Source organism: Palaemon carinicauda, chromosome 11, assembly GCF_036898095.1.
Source record: "Palaemon carinicauda isolate YSFRI2023 chromosome 11, ASM3689809v2, whole genome shotgun sequence".
Taxonomy (NCBI): Eukaryota; Metazoa; Arthropoda; class Malacostraca; order Decapoda; family Palaemonidae; genus Palaemon; species Palaemon carinicauda.
Genome location: NC_090735.1, coordinates 2,090,888 through 2,105,887, shown reverse-complemented (window position 1 = coordinate 2,105,887; position 15,000 = coordinate 2,090,888). Strand labels below are relative to the sequence as shown.

Genomic DNA, 15,000 nt, shown 5'->3' with positions numbered 1-15,000 from the left:
GTGCTTGAGTAGATAGTCAGAAAAAAAATATAATTCATTGAGCTTACATTCATGTCAAAGTTTATCTTTTGAGATCACCTTTAAGAAGAAGAAGAAGAAGAAGAAGAAGAAGAAGAAGAAGAAGAAGAAGAAGAAGAAGAAGAAGAGGTTGATATTCACGTCTAAGTTCCTTGTGAGATCACCTTCAAGAAGAAGAAGAAGAAGAAGAAGAAAACCTTTAAAGCAGGGTTTACACGGTCGAACGGTTCGTCGAACCCAATTGTCGAACCTGTTTGTCAAACGGTTCGAAGAGGTGGAGTCAGCCACAAATGCATAAGGGTTGTGGACAATGAAGCCCCGCCCACAAAAGTCAGGCGAGAACAGACTTTCTTTTCGAACCGTTCGACGAACGTGTTCGGCAACCAAATACCCCGTTCTCACGTTCGAACGTCACTTGAAAGAATGAAACTTACATTGCGCAAGTCAAAGAAGTCCACATGAGCGTCGTAATGGCCTCCGATTCCGTAGTTGAGGACGTGCAGGGGTTCAGCCGTCTCCGTGGAGAGCCCGGTCATATCATCTATGCGATCCAAGATCTTCGCCACTTTGGCATCGTCCTCACGTCTCACCCAGGCTCTGAAGAACAAATATTAAAAATTAGTGAAGGGAAGAAGTTCTTGGAGATGAGTATGAGGGATAACTGCGAGAGCATACAGAGAGGCAAAGAGATAATAGAAAGACAGTAACTTGTGTTAATTTTTGTCCTTGTGTTTTAACCCATTATTTGCAAGTGATGGAGTATTGGAATAATGTTTTATTTTCATGAATTAAAAGGCATGCTATTATGCCAACGCCAGTAATATATGTTTGTTTAATTGCACACATACACACACGCGCACGCACACACACACACACAAACGCATGTGCACATTTGATAGGTCACAAATTGCTCCCATCTTTCTGACCAGCAGTTCATCCTCCTGTAAATGTATGTATGTATGCATGTGTGTACTGTATGTATGCATGCATGTATGTATGTATGTATGTATGTATGTATGTATGTATGTATGTATTAACATATGTACATAATCCATAAAATACAAAGTACTTAAAGAAATTAATACTTCTCGATAGTAAGGAAATATGGATAAAATTACAAAATATGAATTACTTCAATATGTTCCCTATGCTAGGATTATTACGTTTTTCCAATGCGAGCAAGAGATTTCCGAGCTTCGTGGGTGGTGAAGGAGTGGACCATGGTGGTGGCAAGTCTAGGCATTGAGATCTCCTTCAGGAGTCTGCTCTCGTCGTCCGAGAGGACGTCGTGGTACACGATGATGATTGGGTCAGGCCACATCAACTCGACTTTGAAAGGCATCAGCTTGTAGCGTCCGGAGTTGCCGAAGATGTAGCCACATTTGAGGCCGATGTAAGCTTCAGGAGGCTGAGAAGAAATGAGGATGGTCAGATAAGGAGGATAAACAACATAGGTGACAACACATTCCCTTGGAGTACTCCGCTCTTCACTAGAAATTCGCTTGATAAGACTCCATTAATGTTCAGAGCTGGGCTCCAGAAAGCACTAGAAGAGCTGGAAGACCTACATGGCTGAGGACTATGAAGCGCAAAGTAGGAGATGATGAATGGAGAAGTATTAATTTAAAAGCTAACCAAGGCTCTTTGTGTCAATAGACGTAGGAGAAGATGATGATGAGGATTATAAGTCATTTCACCAGGTCTTATTATTTTCACATTTTGAAACCCAGAAGTCTCAAGATTAGTTTAGGTTGATAAGCTTTCTAAGGTTATAGTTTAATCATAATCATTGGTACAATTTTAATGTCTAACGCGCGTTTGAAGTTTAAAGGCCTCTTATGAATGGGAGAGGTAAGGGACTGTGGCATTACCCTAGCTTGAAGGATAATGCTTTAGAGACTGACTCTCCACCCAAACTAGGAGCAGGTAGGACCAGGAAATGGCTGCTGGCGTTACCAGGTAGACCCATAGGCTCCCCCAAACACCACATCCTTAGCTCACAATGATGCTGAGGTTGTAGACACTACAAGAAACTATCGAGTTTGAGCGGGACTCGAACCCCAGTCCGGCAAATCACCTAACAGGGACGTTTCCAATAGGCCACTACAACCCTAATAACGAACAAATAACAGTAAACAAAATATGATAAAGCTTCTCATCGGAAAAGGTATAAGATTGAACTATGCTGTAAAAAGATACATAAAAAAGAACAAGTTTCAACTTAAAAGTGTCCCATGGTGTGAAAAATCTAGAAAAGATTAGTACTCGACTGATATTTTCTCTGAATTCCTATGTTCGATGAAACATAACGAAATACTATGTAAGTCTAACTGAAAATATTACTAAATTCTATTATATTCACAGAGAAGATCTTGGTGTGCCAAAGGACAAAAAGACACGTTGCTATATTTCCGTCTTCATAATAATAGGCGTTGGAGATGACGATGATGATGATGAAAAATAGCTGTTCTCAGAGAACTCTGTTATCGGGAGAAATATGGATGGTAAAACCATAATCACTGGATATCTTACTAATTCTAGAAATTCACTCATCATCATCATCATCATATCATACGCCTTTTGATCGCAAAGGGCCTCGGTTAGATTTCGTCAGTCGTCTCCATCTTGAGCTTTCAAATCAATACTTCTCCATTCATCAACTCCTACTTCACGCTTCATAGTGATGACCTGGTCTTCCAATTCTTCTAGTGTCTTGTGAAGTCCAGTTAAAACTTTAGTGAATTAATCTTTGGGAATGCGAAGAAGAGCATGTCCAAACCATCTCCTTCTATCCCTCGCTATGATCTCTTCCTCATATTACACTAGAGTAATCTCTTTCATTTCTAATCCTGTCCTGCCATTTAACTCCCAAAAGTCATATAACCACTGTTTAATGTCTAAATCAAGTAAGCCGTTCCTCTTGGAGAAGGACACTCTAAACTCAAACCAATGTTCTCTAGTCTTGGGTAGTGCCATGGTCTCTGTACCATGGTCTTCCACTGTCTTGGGTTAGAGTTCTCTTTCTTGAAGGTGCACTCGGGCACACAATTCTATCTTATTTCTCTTTTTCTTATTTCGTTGAAGTTTTTATAGTTTATATAAGAATTATTTGTTCTAATTGTTGTAACTGCTCTTAAATACTCTATTTTAATTGCTAATTAATCTTTTATTTCCTTGTTTCCTTTCCTCACTGGGCTATTTTCCCTGTTAGAGTCATTGGCCTTATAGCCTCTTGCTTTTCTAACGAGGATTGCAGCTTAGCAATTAATAATAATAATAATAATAATAATAATAATAATAATAATAATAATAATAATAATAATACCATCCCTCCCTGGCCTATTTTTCCCTGTTGGAGCCCTTGGTCTTATAGCATCTTGCTTTTCCAACTAGGGCTGTAACTGCATCATTTCCTCCTACGCCTATTGACGTAAAGGGCCTCTCGTAAGACGCAACGATGAAGCTACAACCCTAGTTGGAAAAGCAAGGGTTGTAGCTTATTATATTATCATTATTATTACTTGCTAGGCTTCAACCTATTTGGAAAAGCAGGATGCTATAAGCCCCGGGGCTCCAACAGGGAAAATAGCCCAGTGCGGAAAGGAAACTTAAGGAAAAATAAAACTTTTTAGAAAGAGTAACATTAAAATAAATATTTCCTACATAACCTATAAAAACTTCAGCAAAACAAGAGGAAGAGAAGTAAGATAGAATAGTGTGCCCGAGTGTACCCTTAAGCAAGAGAACTCTAACCCAAGACAGTGGAAGACCATGGTACAGAGGCTATGGCCCTACCCAAGACTAGAGAACAATAGTTTGATTTTGGAGTGTCCTCCTAGAAGAGCTGCTCACCATAGCTAAAGAGTCTCTCCTACCCTACCCTAGCAAGTGATAATAATAATAATAATAATAATAATAATAATAATAATAATAATAATAATAATAATAATAATAATAATAATAATAATAATAACCTGTAATTGTTCTCCTCTGCAGAGCCGTCGATACAAGTCATCTAGTTTATCCACTTGGTCGAAATCTTCGTGTTTGGCGTAGATCTGTTTCTGGAAGGACGTCGGGATGCCCAAGCCTGAGAACTGATCCAGAACGTGGTCGTCGGACTTCTGGGCCATCTGGGTCACAAACTGCCTCTGGAATGATTAAAGTGATCAAAATTATGACGATTATTAAAATTATTGTTATTAAAATTATTATTATTATTATTATTATTATTATTATTATTATTATTATTATTATTATTATTATTATTGTTATTATTAATAAGATTATATATATTAAAAAAATATTAACATTATTATAATTAAGATTAAAATGGATATCAAAACTATTAAGATTACTATTATCATTAAAATCATTATTAAAATTATAATAATGATCAAAATTAATAAAATAATTATTATCATTAAGATTATAAGAAGCATCAGAATCATTAATATTATTATCATTATTAGAATTATAATAAGTATCAAAATTACTAAATCTATCATTATTAAAACTATTATTATACTGAAAAAGATAGACATATTGAAAGAGACGGTCACGAATCATCCTCAACACCCCCCCCCTCTCTCTCTCTCTCTCTCTCTCTCTCTCTCTCTCTCTCTCATTACAGTCTTTACCATCAAGGCCCTGTTTGCCTGTTGCTTGGTGATCTTTTCAATGCGTTTCTGCACGGCGTAGCTCAAGGGTTGGGACGCCCTCAGCAATTCCAGTCCTTTCTCGTACCATTTGCGGCTAAGATCGAATTCCAGATTCTTGAAACTCTGCTGGCCCAGGCGGAAGCAGTCGTCGGCTGAGAAAGATCATTACGAAGGTTTATAAACATTAACTCTAAAGTATATACAAATAAAAGTCTCTCTCTCTCTCTCTCTCTCTCTCTCTCTCTCTCTCTCTCTCGCGTTCAATTATAGTTTCACCTTTTCGTATGGACATCGTTATCTATCTGTCTCTTTCACGGTTCACTCCTATTATTCCTTGTTTTATTCAAAACCTTTCTCTCTCTCTCTCTCTCTCTCTCTCTCTCTCTCTGTTCACTACTATTATTCCTTGTTTTATTCAAAACCTTCTTTTCTCTCTCTCTCTCTCTCTCTCTCTCTCTCTCTCTCTCTCTCGCGTACAATTATAGTTTCACCTTTTCGTATGGACATCGTTATCTATCTGTCTCTTTCACTGTTCACTCCTATTATTCCTTGTTTTATTCAAAACCTTACTCTCTCTCTCTCTCTCTCTCTCTCTCTCTCTTTGTTCACTCCTATTATTCCTTGTTTTATTCAAAACCTCTCTCTCTCTCTCTCTCTCTCTCTCTCTCTCTCTTTGTTCACTCCTATTATTCCTTGTTTTATTCAAAACCTTTCTCTCTCTCTCTCTCTCTCTCTCTCTCTCTCTCTCTGTTCACTCCTATTATTCCTTGTTTTATTCAAAACCTTTCTCTCTCTCTCTCTCTCTCTCTCTCTCTCTCAGTGGTGGCCTTGGGTTCTATGGTACAGAAAGCTTTACATATACTGTCTATCTTTATCTCTCTCTTAATGTCCTTGCGTACATCTGCTAGAGAAAGCTCTATAATGTCCCTCTCTCTCTCTCTCTCTCTCTCTCTCTCTCTCTCTCTCTGTACAGTAATATACGATATAAAGGCAGATTTCTTAGTGACTCCAACAGGCAGTTAACTAGTAATCCTTCCTCCTACCTCGATATTAGGTTTAGCTCTCCCTCTGGAGATTAATTAATTAATTAATCAGTTAATCAATTTCTGGCTTTATAATAAAAAAAATTAGGATCGTATTTAATACGGTAAAATTAATCCGTAGTTTCTTCGAAATATATTTTAGATTTTTTTTTATTTAATTTAACTCTACATTCAATTAATTCCAAATTATTATTTACATGTTGAAAATTTTATAGAGAATATATATTAAAATTCCGTCTGCCTTTAAAGTTTCTTTAGCCTTAATTCAAGGAGAGACAATATTAACCTTCTCATTAATGACCTGACCCAATTTTTTAAATTTCTTAATTGGTTCATTAGTTTTTGAATAAATGTATCTATCAAATTATCTCTTATCTAGTAGAATTTACTTTATAAAAATATATTTGACACGAGAGACCCTTCGTTTTTACCTGTATATTGGATTCGCATGAAAATATCCATAAGGAAACTTTATCTCTTATTAATCTAAGAAGAACTATGACCTTCTTTCCTACCGTTATCCCTACATTAAGGGGTCGATTGCCTGATGAGTCCTCTCTAATACCTTCTGTCAAAGGCATCCTCTTCACAAAACTCTTCTCTCCATGTCATCCTTTACATTATCTTTCTTCTTTCCAACCGTTATCCCTACATTAACGGGTCGGTTGCCTGATGCACACTTTCCATTGCCTTCCATCAAAGACATCCTCTTCCACCAAACCTCTTCTCTCAATATCATCCTTCACCTTATTTCACCCTCTAATTCTCTGCCTCCATCTTGATCTTCTCCTCCTCACAGGTTCCTCCCAAGCCCTCCTCACTCCCTCCCCACCATATTCATCCTGACACTCCCTCTCTGATACCTTCTATCAAAGGCATACTCTTCCACAAAACTTTTCTCTCCATATCATCCTTCACCTTATCTCACTTTCTAATTCTCTGCCTACCTCTTGGTCATACCCCGACCCCCCCCCCCCCCCATAACAAGTTCTTCCCAATCCCTCTTCACTCCCTTCCAACCATTTATCCTCAACACGAGCCCACACCATCTCAGCTGTGCAACTCTGATATCTTCACTACGCCTGCCATTCCTCTTCCTTAATTTTCCAATCTTTCAAGCAGTGATATTCCCATAATCCAGCTCAGCATTTTCATCTCTATTCTCTCGAAAAACTGGAATCAATAACCCAAACTCACCAGTTAATTCTTGGACGGCCTTTGTGCCCTGGATGTCCCCTTCTACGAGATCGTCGAACGTCAAGCCGTAAGTATCCTGAAGTCGTACTAAGGCGTAGGCAGCCCCGTTGACGTCAGCCTCCACAGGGGCGTCGACGCTCTCCCGCAGTAAGGTGATGTTTGCGCGCACCGCTGTTAAAAGGAAATGGTGTTCGGGTTATCAACCAGTCAAAGTGACGGTGAACTGCATTTTTAAGTTAATTCGTAATTGAAATATGAGGATAATCATATCATAAACATTAAGAATGCCATTGAATCCATTTAGATGCTAAGATGGCACATGAGCAAGACCTAAGTATGGCTTAACTTTAGATTTTAAATGGCCCAGTTCAATGGCACTCCCAGAATACGGCCTAGGCCTAGATCTATGCCATACCAGTAATCAAGTCTCTGGACACTACTTAGGTCTTGCTACATTACAAGAAAGAACTCAGTTTTAGGGGCGTGTACAAGGATCAGAAGCCTTGATGAACGCTGACACTGAGATACGAATGAAACTTCTTATTGTTTGCTCAAACTGACGCCAGAGGGGCTCATTAATGTTTTGATAATCTGTAAAATCCAAGTCACTTTGCCGAATGTACAGTTATTCAATTAAGTTGGTGGATGTCCGGTTGTTTGAGAGAGATTTCTACTTCACCCCTTTCTGGGCGACAGGTATCGGGAAGTGCTAAACCACAGTTGAATATTTATGATAAGTTTGTGCCCCTAGACACCTGTCGTCTAGAAATGGGTGAAATGGAAATTTCTCTCAAACACTTGGGCATCCAACAACTTATATGAGTGATTGTACAATTATCTCTCAACCAAAACATTCAGTTTCATCTCAAAGTTAATGTATCATACGATAAAACAGATAAGAAGAAAATCTACGAAGAGAGAGAGAGAGAGAGAGAGAGAGAGAGAGAGGAGAGAGAGAGAGAGAGAGAGAGAGAGAGAGAGAGAGGAGAGAGAGAGAGAATAAGTTAAGAAGAGAATTTTATATAGTCTATAGGGAAGAGTGTCTTAATTCTTAATCCTTATTTGTTTCCTTATTTCCTTTCCTCATTGGGCTATTTTCCCTATTTGAAACCTTGGGCTTTATAGCATCCTGCTTTTCCAACTAGGGTTATAGCTCAGCTAATAATAATAATAATAATAATAATAATAATAATAATAATAATAATAATAACACCTTCCTTCACTGTGCTGTTTTCCCTATTGGATCCCTTGGGCTTAAAACATTCTGCTTTTTCAACTATGGTTATAGTTTAGCTAATAATAATAATAATAATAATAATAATAATAATAATAATAATAATAATAATAATGCCTTCCTTCACTGGGCTGTTTTCGCTATTGGAGCCCTTGGGCTTAAAGCATTCTCCTTTTTCAACTATGGTTATAGTTTAGCTAATAATAATAATAATAATAATAATAATAATAATAATAATAATAATAATAATAATAATAATAATAATAATAATAAAACCTTACCTTTGGTTGTCGTGTCGTGGAGAGCATCTTTGACGGGATTGTAGTCGTGGGGTGAGACGCCTTAAGAAGTGATAACTGTTTATTGGGTTGTTTACATAATCGGTGTTTTCCCCTCCCCAGCTTTCGATGTACCTGATTGAAGAAGAAGAAAAAAACATGGAAATCACCAAACATTCCAATTAATTAAGGGTTTGTAGTGGCCCATTTGATAACGTCCCTGAATGGTGAAGACCAGACTGGGGTTCGAGTCACGCTCAAACTCGTTAGTTCCTTTAGTGTTTGCATTTACCATCCTTGTGAGCTAAGGGTGGAAGTTTTGGGGGGGGAGCGTGTAGGTCCATCTGCTGAATCATCAGTAGTCATTGCCTGGCCCTCTTTGGTCCTAGCTTGGGTGGAGAGGGGGCTTAGGCGCTGATCATATATATAGGTCAGTCTAAGGCATTGTCCTGCTTGATAGGGCAATGCCACTGCCCCTTGCCTCTGCCTATCATGAGAGGCCTTTAAACCATTAAACTAAGGGTCCCCAGAGCTCAAAGGGCTATTTTTTATTGTTTCAAAGTCTACTTAAAGGTTTAAAGGTCGCTCATGAATGGTAGAGGCAAGGGACAGTAACATTCCCCTATCAAGCAGGACAATGCCCTAGAGACTGGCCATATATACATATGATCGGCACCCAAGCCCCCTCTCCACCCAACCTGGGACCAAGGAGGGCCAGGCGGTGGCTGCTGATGTGACTCAGTGGATAGAACTGTAGTCTATCCCAAAACCCCATCCTTAGCTCACAAGGATGGTGAGGTTACAGCGACCAAAGGAACTAACGAATTGGAGCGGAACTCGAACTCCAGTCTCGCGATCACCAGGCAAGGACGTTACCAACAGACCTCCACAAACCAATAAAAGGGATTCATAGATATGCATTGACTCCAAAACTTTACAGAATTCGTTCATAAACCTGCAGAAATTTGAGTGTCTGAATCTGATTTCTTGTGATTTTGATTTTTCCCGCTTAGTAATGTGGACGCCTCAGTTGGTAAATAGTGTACAAAAGTATTTATGAAAGCAATTATCTGTTAATTAACAGTTCAAGCCCAGACTTCATCCCTATGTTCAAGCGAGTGTTGATGTTTCAATTGAAATAAATCAGAAATGGAAATTGTAATACGGCAAATGTAGCCCAAAATGTGAAAATCAATTGCTTTGAGAATTGATATATCTTTGGTGATTTATATCTATTACTTAAACAAGACTAAATACATACATATACCAAGGCACTTCCCCCCCTTTTGTGGGGTAGCCAACATCAAACAAATGAAACAGAAAAGGGGACCTCTCCTCTCTATGTTCCTCCCAGCCTGACAAGGAACTCAACCGAGTTTGGCTGGTACTCCTAGGGTGCCACAGCCCCACCCTCCCCCGTTATCCACCACAGATGAAGCTTCATAATACTGAATCCCCTTCTGCTGCTACCTTCGCGGTCATCCAAGACACCGGAGGAAGCAGCAGGGCCTACCAGAACTGTGTCACAATCGCTCGCCATTCATTCCTATTTCTAGCACGCTCTCTTGCCTCTCTCACATCTATCCTCCTATCACCCAGAGCTTTCTTCACTCCATGTTAGTTTGAAATTAATTTTAGGTTGATTGGTTAATGAATGTCAGTCAATTTCCTTAACACATGAAAGACTTAAAAACTGATATAATACAAATTTAGGAGAGAGAGAGAGAGAGAGAGAGAGAGAGAGAGAGAGAGAGAGAGAGAGAGAGAGAGAGAGAGAGAGAGAGAGAGAGAGAGAGAGAGAGAAGTTATTCACAGTGAAGAATGTAACAAGAAACAGCTAGTCATATCCATTCTTTCAAATGTAAAAGAAATTTGCCGAGTGAAACACATGCCAGATGTCTTGGTATGCAAAGCGAATATTGAAAACATATTGCACATAAATTGGTAATTTCTAGAGAGGTCTACACTGTTAGAAATTAGCATTAAAAAAATGGTAAATGCCTGGCAAAAATTATTTCAGGATTTTTACAGTATTAAAAACGGATATATTGACGTTAAGGTGTGATATTACGGTCACCAACCCGTAAAATATAATAACAAAGTAAGGTAAAATTACGGTCGCCTGTATTTTACTGAAATACGGTTGAGAACTATATTTATAAAGGTTTTTACTGTTTTAAAAACGGATATATTGACGTTAAGGTGTGATATTACGGTCATCAGCCGTAAAATATAATAACAAAGTAAGGTAAAATTACGCCCGCCTGTATTTTACTGAAATACGGTTGAGAACTATATTTATACGCAGAATTTCCGATTAGAATTACGGTTTTATAAAATTGTGTACTAAGAATGAGTCCATCGAAGTAATCATAGGTAATGTAAATACAATCAGAGTACAGTAAGGTTCGCCACATTCGGACACCCTTCTCAAATACAACTCTCTCGACCAGGCAATTTCTTTACAATTTCGTACAGCGAGTCAGTTAACCCCTACCACTTCGAGCGCCATATGCTTGAACACATAAACAAGAATGTAAAGTCATACTTTTGACAAAGACAGTTCTGGCTATGTTTTGCATAATGCATTCCCCTGATTATCTTCTATTGGAAGAAAGGAACACCGCAAAGAATACATTGATTTGTCTAAAATTATCAAAAGTAAATTTTCCTCTATAAAGTGGAATCTAAACTATTTATTCTTTGTATTAAATAACACATTTACTTGATTATTTGCTGTTTTGGAACAAGGGAACACCACAAAAGATACAGTAACAAATGGGAAGGCTATAAAAATGGAAAACATTTCCATTTCAATAAAAGCATTATTTCTCCTAAGCATCCATAAATACAAAATAAAATAGGTTATTACGCTTATTTTAACCAAATCAATTTCCTCTAAAGGCAACACCCTTCATTTCGTATGAGGAAGCATCCACAATCTGAAAAAAAAACGAAAAAAAAAAAATGTTTCACCACCATTACACATCTATAATTCAAAGGCTGTAGTGGCAGGGTGATTTATCCAACCTAATTAACTTCCTGCACTGAATCTAAATGTATTGCAGTTGGAGTGCTCTCAAATTACACAAGATCTATCTATCTATCTATCGGCACAGGTGCTAGTCAGGGCCATCCATACTAGGTTGGTTTGCTGTGAGCGATCAGACGAAAATCTCTCACCGTGAGCAATCCGCAGTGGCCAGCGTGGTGTTGAAAACTGGTCAGACCCCAGACTTGAATAAAAATATGACTGAGGTCTTTGTCCTACAGTGGACTAGAAACGGTTGCATGTGTTGTGGTTGTTGTTGATATATAAATATATACATATATATACATATATATATATATATATATATATATATATATATATATATATATATATATATATTTATATATAGTATATTCATATCCATATATATATATATATATATATATATATATATATATATATATATATATATATATATATATATATATATGTTTGTGTGTGTATATGTATGTGCTTGAATGTTTATTAATAAGAAGTCCAAGTCTCCTATAGAACTTCTACTCCCTCCAACATTGTGTCACTTTCTAAAATTGTAGTTAAAGTCAACGTATGTAACCCAATTATATCAGGCAATAGATCCTAAATCTGTAAAATAATTCTCGACAACGAACAATTAACAGCTTTAGCCCGCGAATGTTAAAATAGAGGTGAAAGAACTGTTCTCTTTAACCGTTTTTTTTAAATGAGATATACTATCATCACTTTAATTCTGTATCATCACTCATATTCTCTATCATTTTACGGTTTTTGCATACGCTATTCGTCTGATCTTCTAAATCATTCTTATGATTTTTATAATGATAGATTCGTGGAGTTTTTTTTTTTTTAAAGAATGCGTTATGATCTGCATCGAACCATTCCACTTGGCTATCTCACGTAACCACAGAAGTGTATCGTGCAATCGTGTTCTTGTAGTGTAAAATTGGTTGTTCAAAATGAATGTTTTAGGTGAACTTTAATATAAAGAATAATAATAATTCTACTACTACTACTCCTAATAATAATAATAATAATAATAATAATAATAATAATAATAATAATAATAATAATAATAATAATAATAGTATAAAAGAATATTGAGAGTGCAGAACTCCGCCACGGCAGCTTATTTCTCGAAACCAGCTTGCCTTATGGTTAATTCGGTCGACCTTTATCTCGATCTTGACCTTGACCTTTGATCTAGGCCTTTCAAAATTGAATCACTTCCACGTCTCAACATAAAAATTAATCCATGAAAGTTTCAGTATTCTATAAATATAATTGTGGCCAGGAAGTTGTTCACAAACAAACAAACACACACAGGGACAAACAGACATACAGGGACAAAAACATAACCTCCTCCCAACTTCGTTTTGTCATAAACGGAACTTCAAACGACTGTTTATAGGTTTAAAGGTCGCTCATGAATGGCAGAGGCATAGGACAGTTACATTGCCCTAACAAGCAGGACAATGCCCTAGAGAATGACCATATTACATATGATCAGCGTCCAAGTCCCCTCTCCACCCAAGCTAGCACCACTGAGGGCCTGGCAATGGCTGCTGATGACTCAGTAGGTAGACCTAAAGGCTCCCCCAAACCACCCATCAATGGCTTACAAGGCTGGCAAGGCTGCAGCGACTAAAGGAACTAACGAGTTTGAGCGGGAGTCGAACCCCAATCATGGACGTTACCACTCACTGCACCAAAACACTTGTTCTGTTCCAAGTTCTTTCCGTTATTATTATTATTATTATTATTATTATTATTATTAAATGCTAAGCTACAATCCTAGTTGGAAAAGCAGGATACTATAAGCCCAGGGGCTCCAACAGGGAAAATAGCCCAGTGAGGAAAGTAAACAAGGAAAAATAGAATATTTCAAGAACAGTAACAACATTAAAATAAATATTCACTATATAAACAATAAAAACTTAAACAAACAAGAGAAACCAGAGAGAATAGTGTGCCCGGGTGTACCCTTAAGCAAGAGAACTCTAACCCAAGACAGTGGAAGACCATGGTACAGAGGCTATGACACTACCCAAGACTAGAAAACAATGGTTTGATTTTAGACTGTCCTTCTCCTAGAAGAGCTGCTTACCATAGCTAAAGAGTCTCTTCTACCCTTACCAAGAGGAGAGTAGCCACTGAAAAATTACAGTGCAGTGGTTAATCCCTTGAGTGAAGAAGAATGGTTTGGTAATCTCAGTGTTGTCAGGTGCATGAGGACAGAGGAGAATCTGTAAAGGATAGGCCAGACTATTCGGTGTCTGTGTTGGCAAAATGAAAGAACCGTAACCAGAGAGAAGGATCCAATATAGTACTGTCTGGCCAGTCAAAGGACCGCATAACTCTCTAGCGGTTGTATCTCAACGCACTGTGACGCGATCCGCTGGGACGTGTGACTCAGATAACGTAACATATGGTAATGATGCTTGCTGCAAGAGCACCGCTCCTTAGCCCGTGTTCCCACCGTCTACGGGACACGCTACCGAATCCGTCCGTTTCTTCGGTAACTTGATGATTAGCATTGCATGACAGAACGCGATTTCCTCTTCCCGGTTTATGGGAACCTACCTCTCTTTCCTCTGAGATAGTTAGATAGGAATGGTGATTGACAATAGGAGGGTCGTATCTTATTATTATTATTATTATTATTATTATTATTATTATTATTATTACTTGTTAGGCTACAACCCTAGTTGGAAAAACAAGATGCTATAAGTCCAAGGGAGTTGAGATACATAATATAGAGATAAAACATGATATAGAGATAGACACAATATAGAGATATTACCTTTTTTTCCACGAGTGACATTAATCTAGAGCTTTAAACGTGATCATCATTATTATTATTATCATCATCATCATCATATCATGGTCATTATCATCATCATCGCACGTTACTAGTCCGGAGCAGAACAAAGGCCTCAGACATGTCCTTCCACTGCCGTCTGTTTTATGGCCTTTCTATGCCAGTCCACACCCGCAAACATCATTATCTTCATATACACACAAACAGACATACATACTTGGTTCGTGTTTTTTTTTTTTTTTTTTTTTTTTTTTTTTTTTTTTTTTTTTTTTTTATCAACCTTCCCTTTAGAAGGTGAAGTATAAGTGCTGGCAATACCTCTCATTCAGGAAATGCGGAAGGTCACTATTACCATACGTTGATGATTGGCGGAAATAGTGACCCCAAAGGAGAGAATAATACTGACCTAAGGGTTGGCAACCATTGTTAAGACTAACAATAGTAGCAATTGTAAAGTTAAATCTTAATGGAGTCCTATCAAGTGAATGTCCAGTGAAAAGCAGAGTACTCCAGGGGAATGTGTTGTCACCTATGTTGTTTATCCTCTATGTTGTTTATGTGATGGCCAAATTGGCAATGCCTTTGCCTGGTGATCACCAGACTGGGGTTAGAGTTCCGGTCAAACTTGTTAGTTCATTGAGTCACTGCAACCTCACCACCCTTTTGAGCTAAGGATGGGGGGTTTGGGGGAGCCTATAGGCCTATCAGCTAAGTCATCAG

The 15,000-nt window shown here is 37.9% G+C and overlaps 1 pseudogene; it reads right to left on the bottom strand.

The window, feature by feature from the left end:
* The window catches only part of LOC137649555 (prolyl 4-hydroxylase subunit alpha-2-like), a 26,214-nt pseudogene that overhangs the window by 4,579 nt on the left and 6,635 nt on the right, over positions 1–15,000 (bottom strand).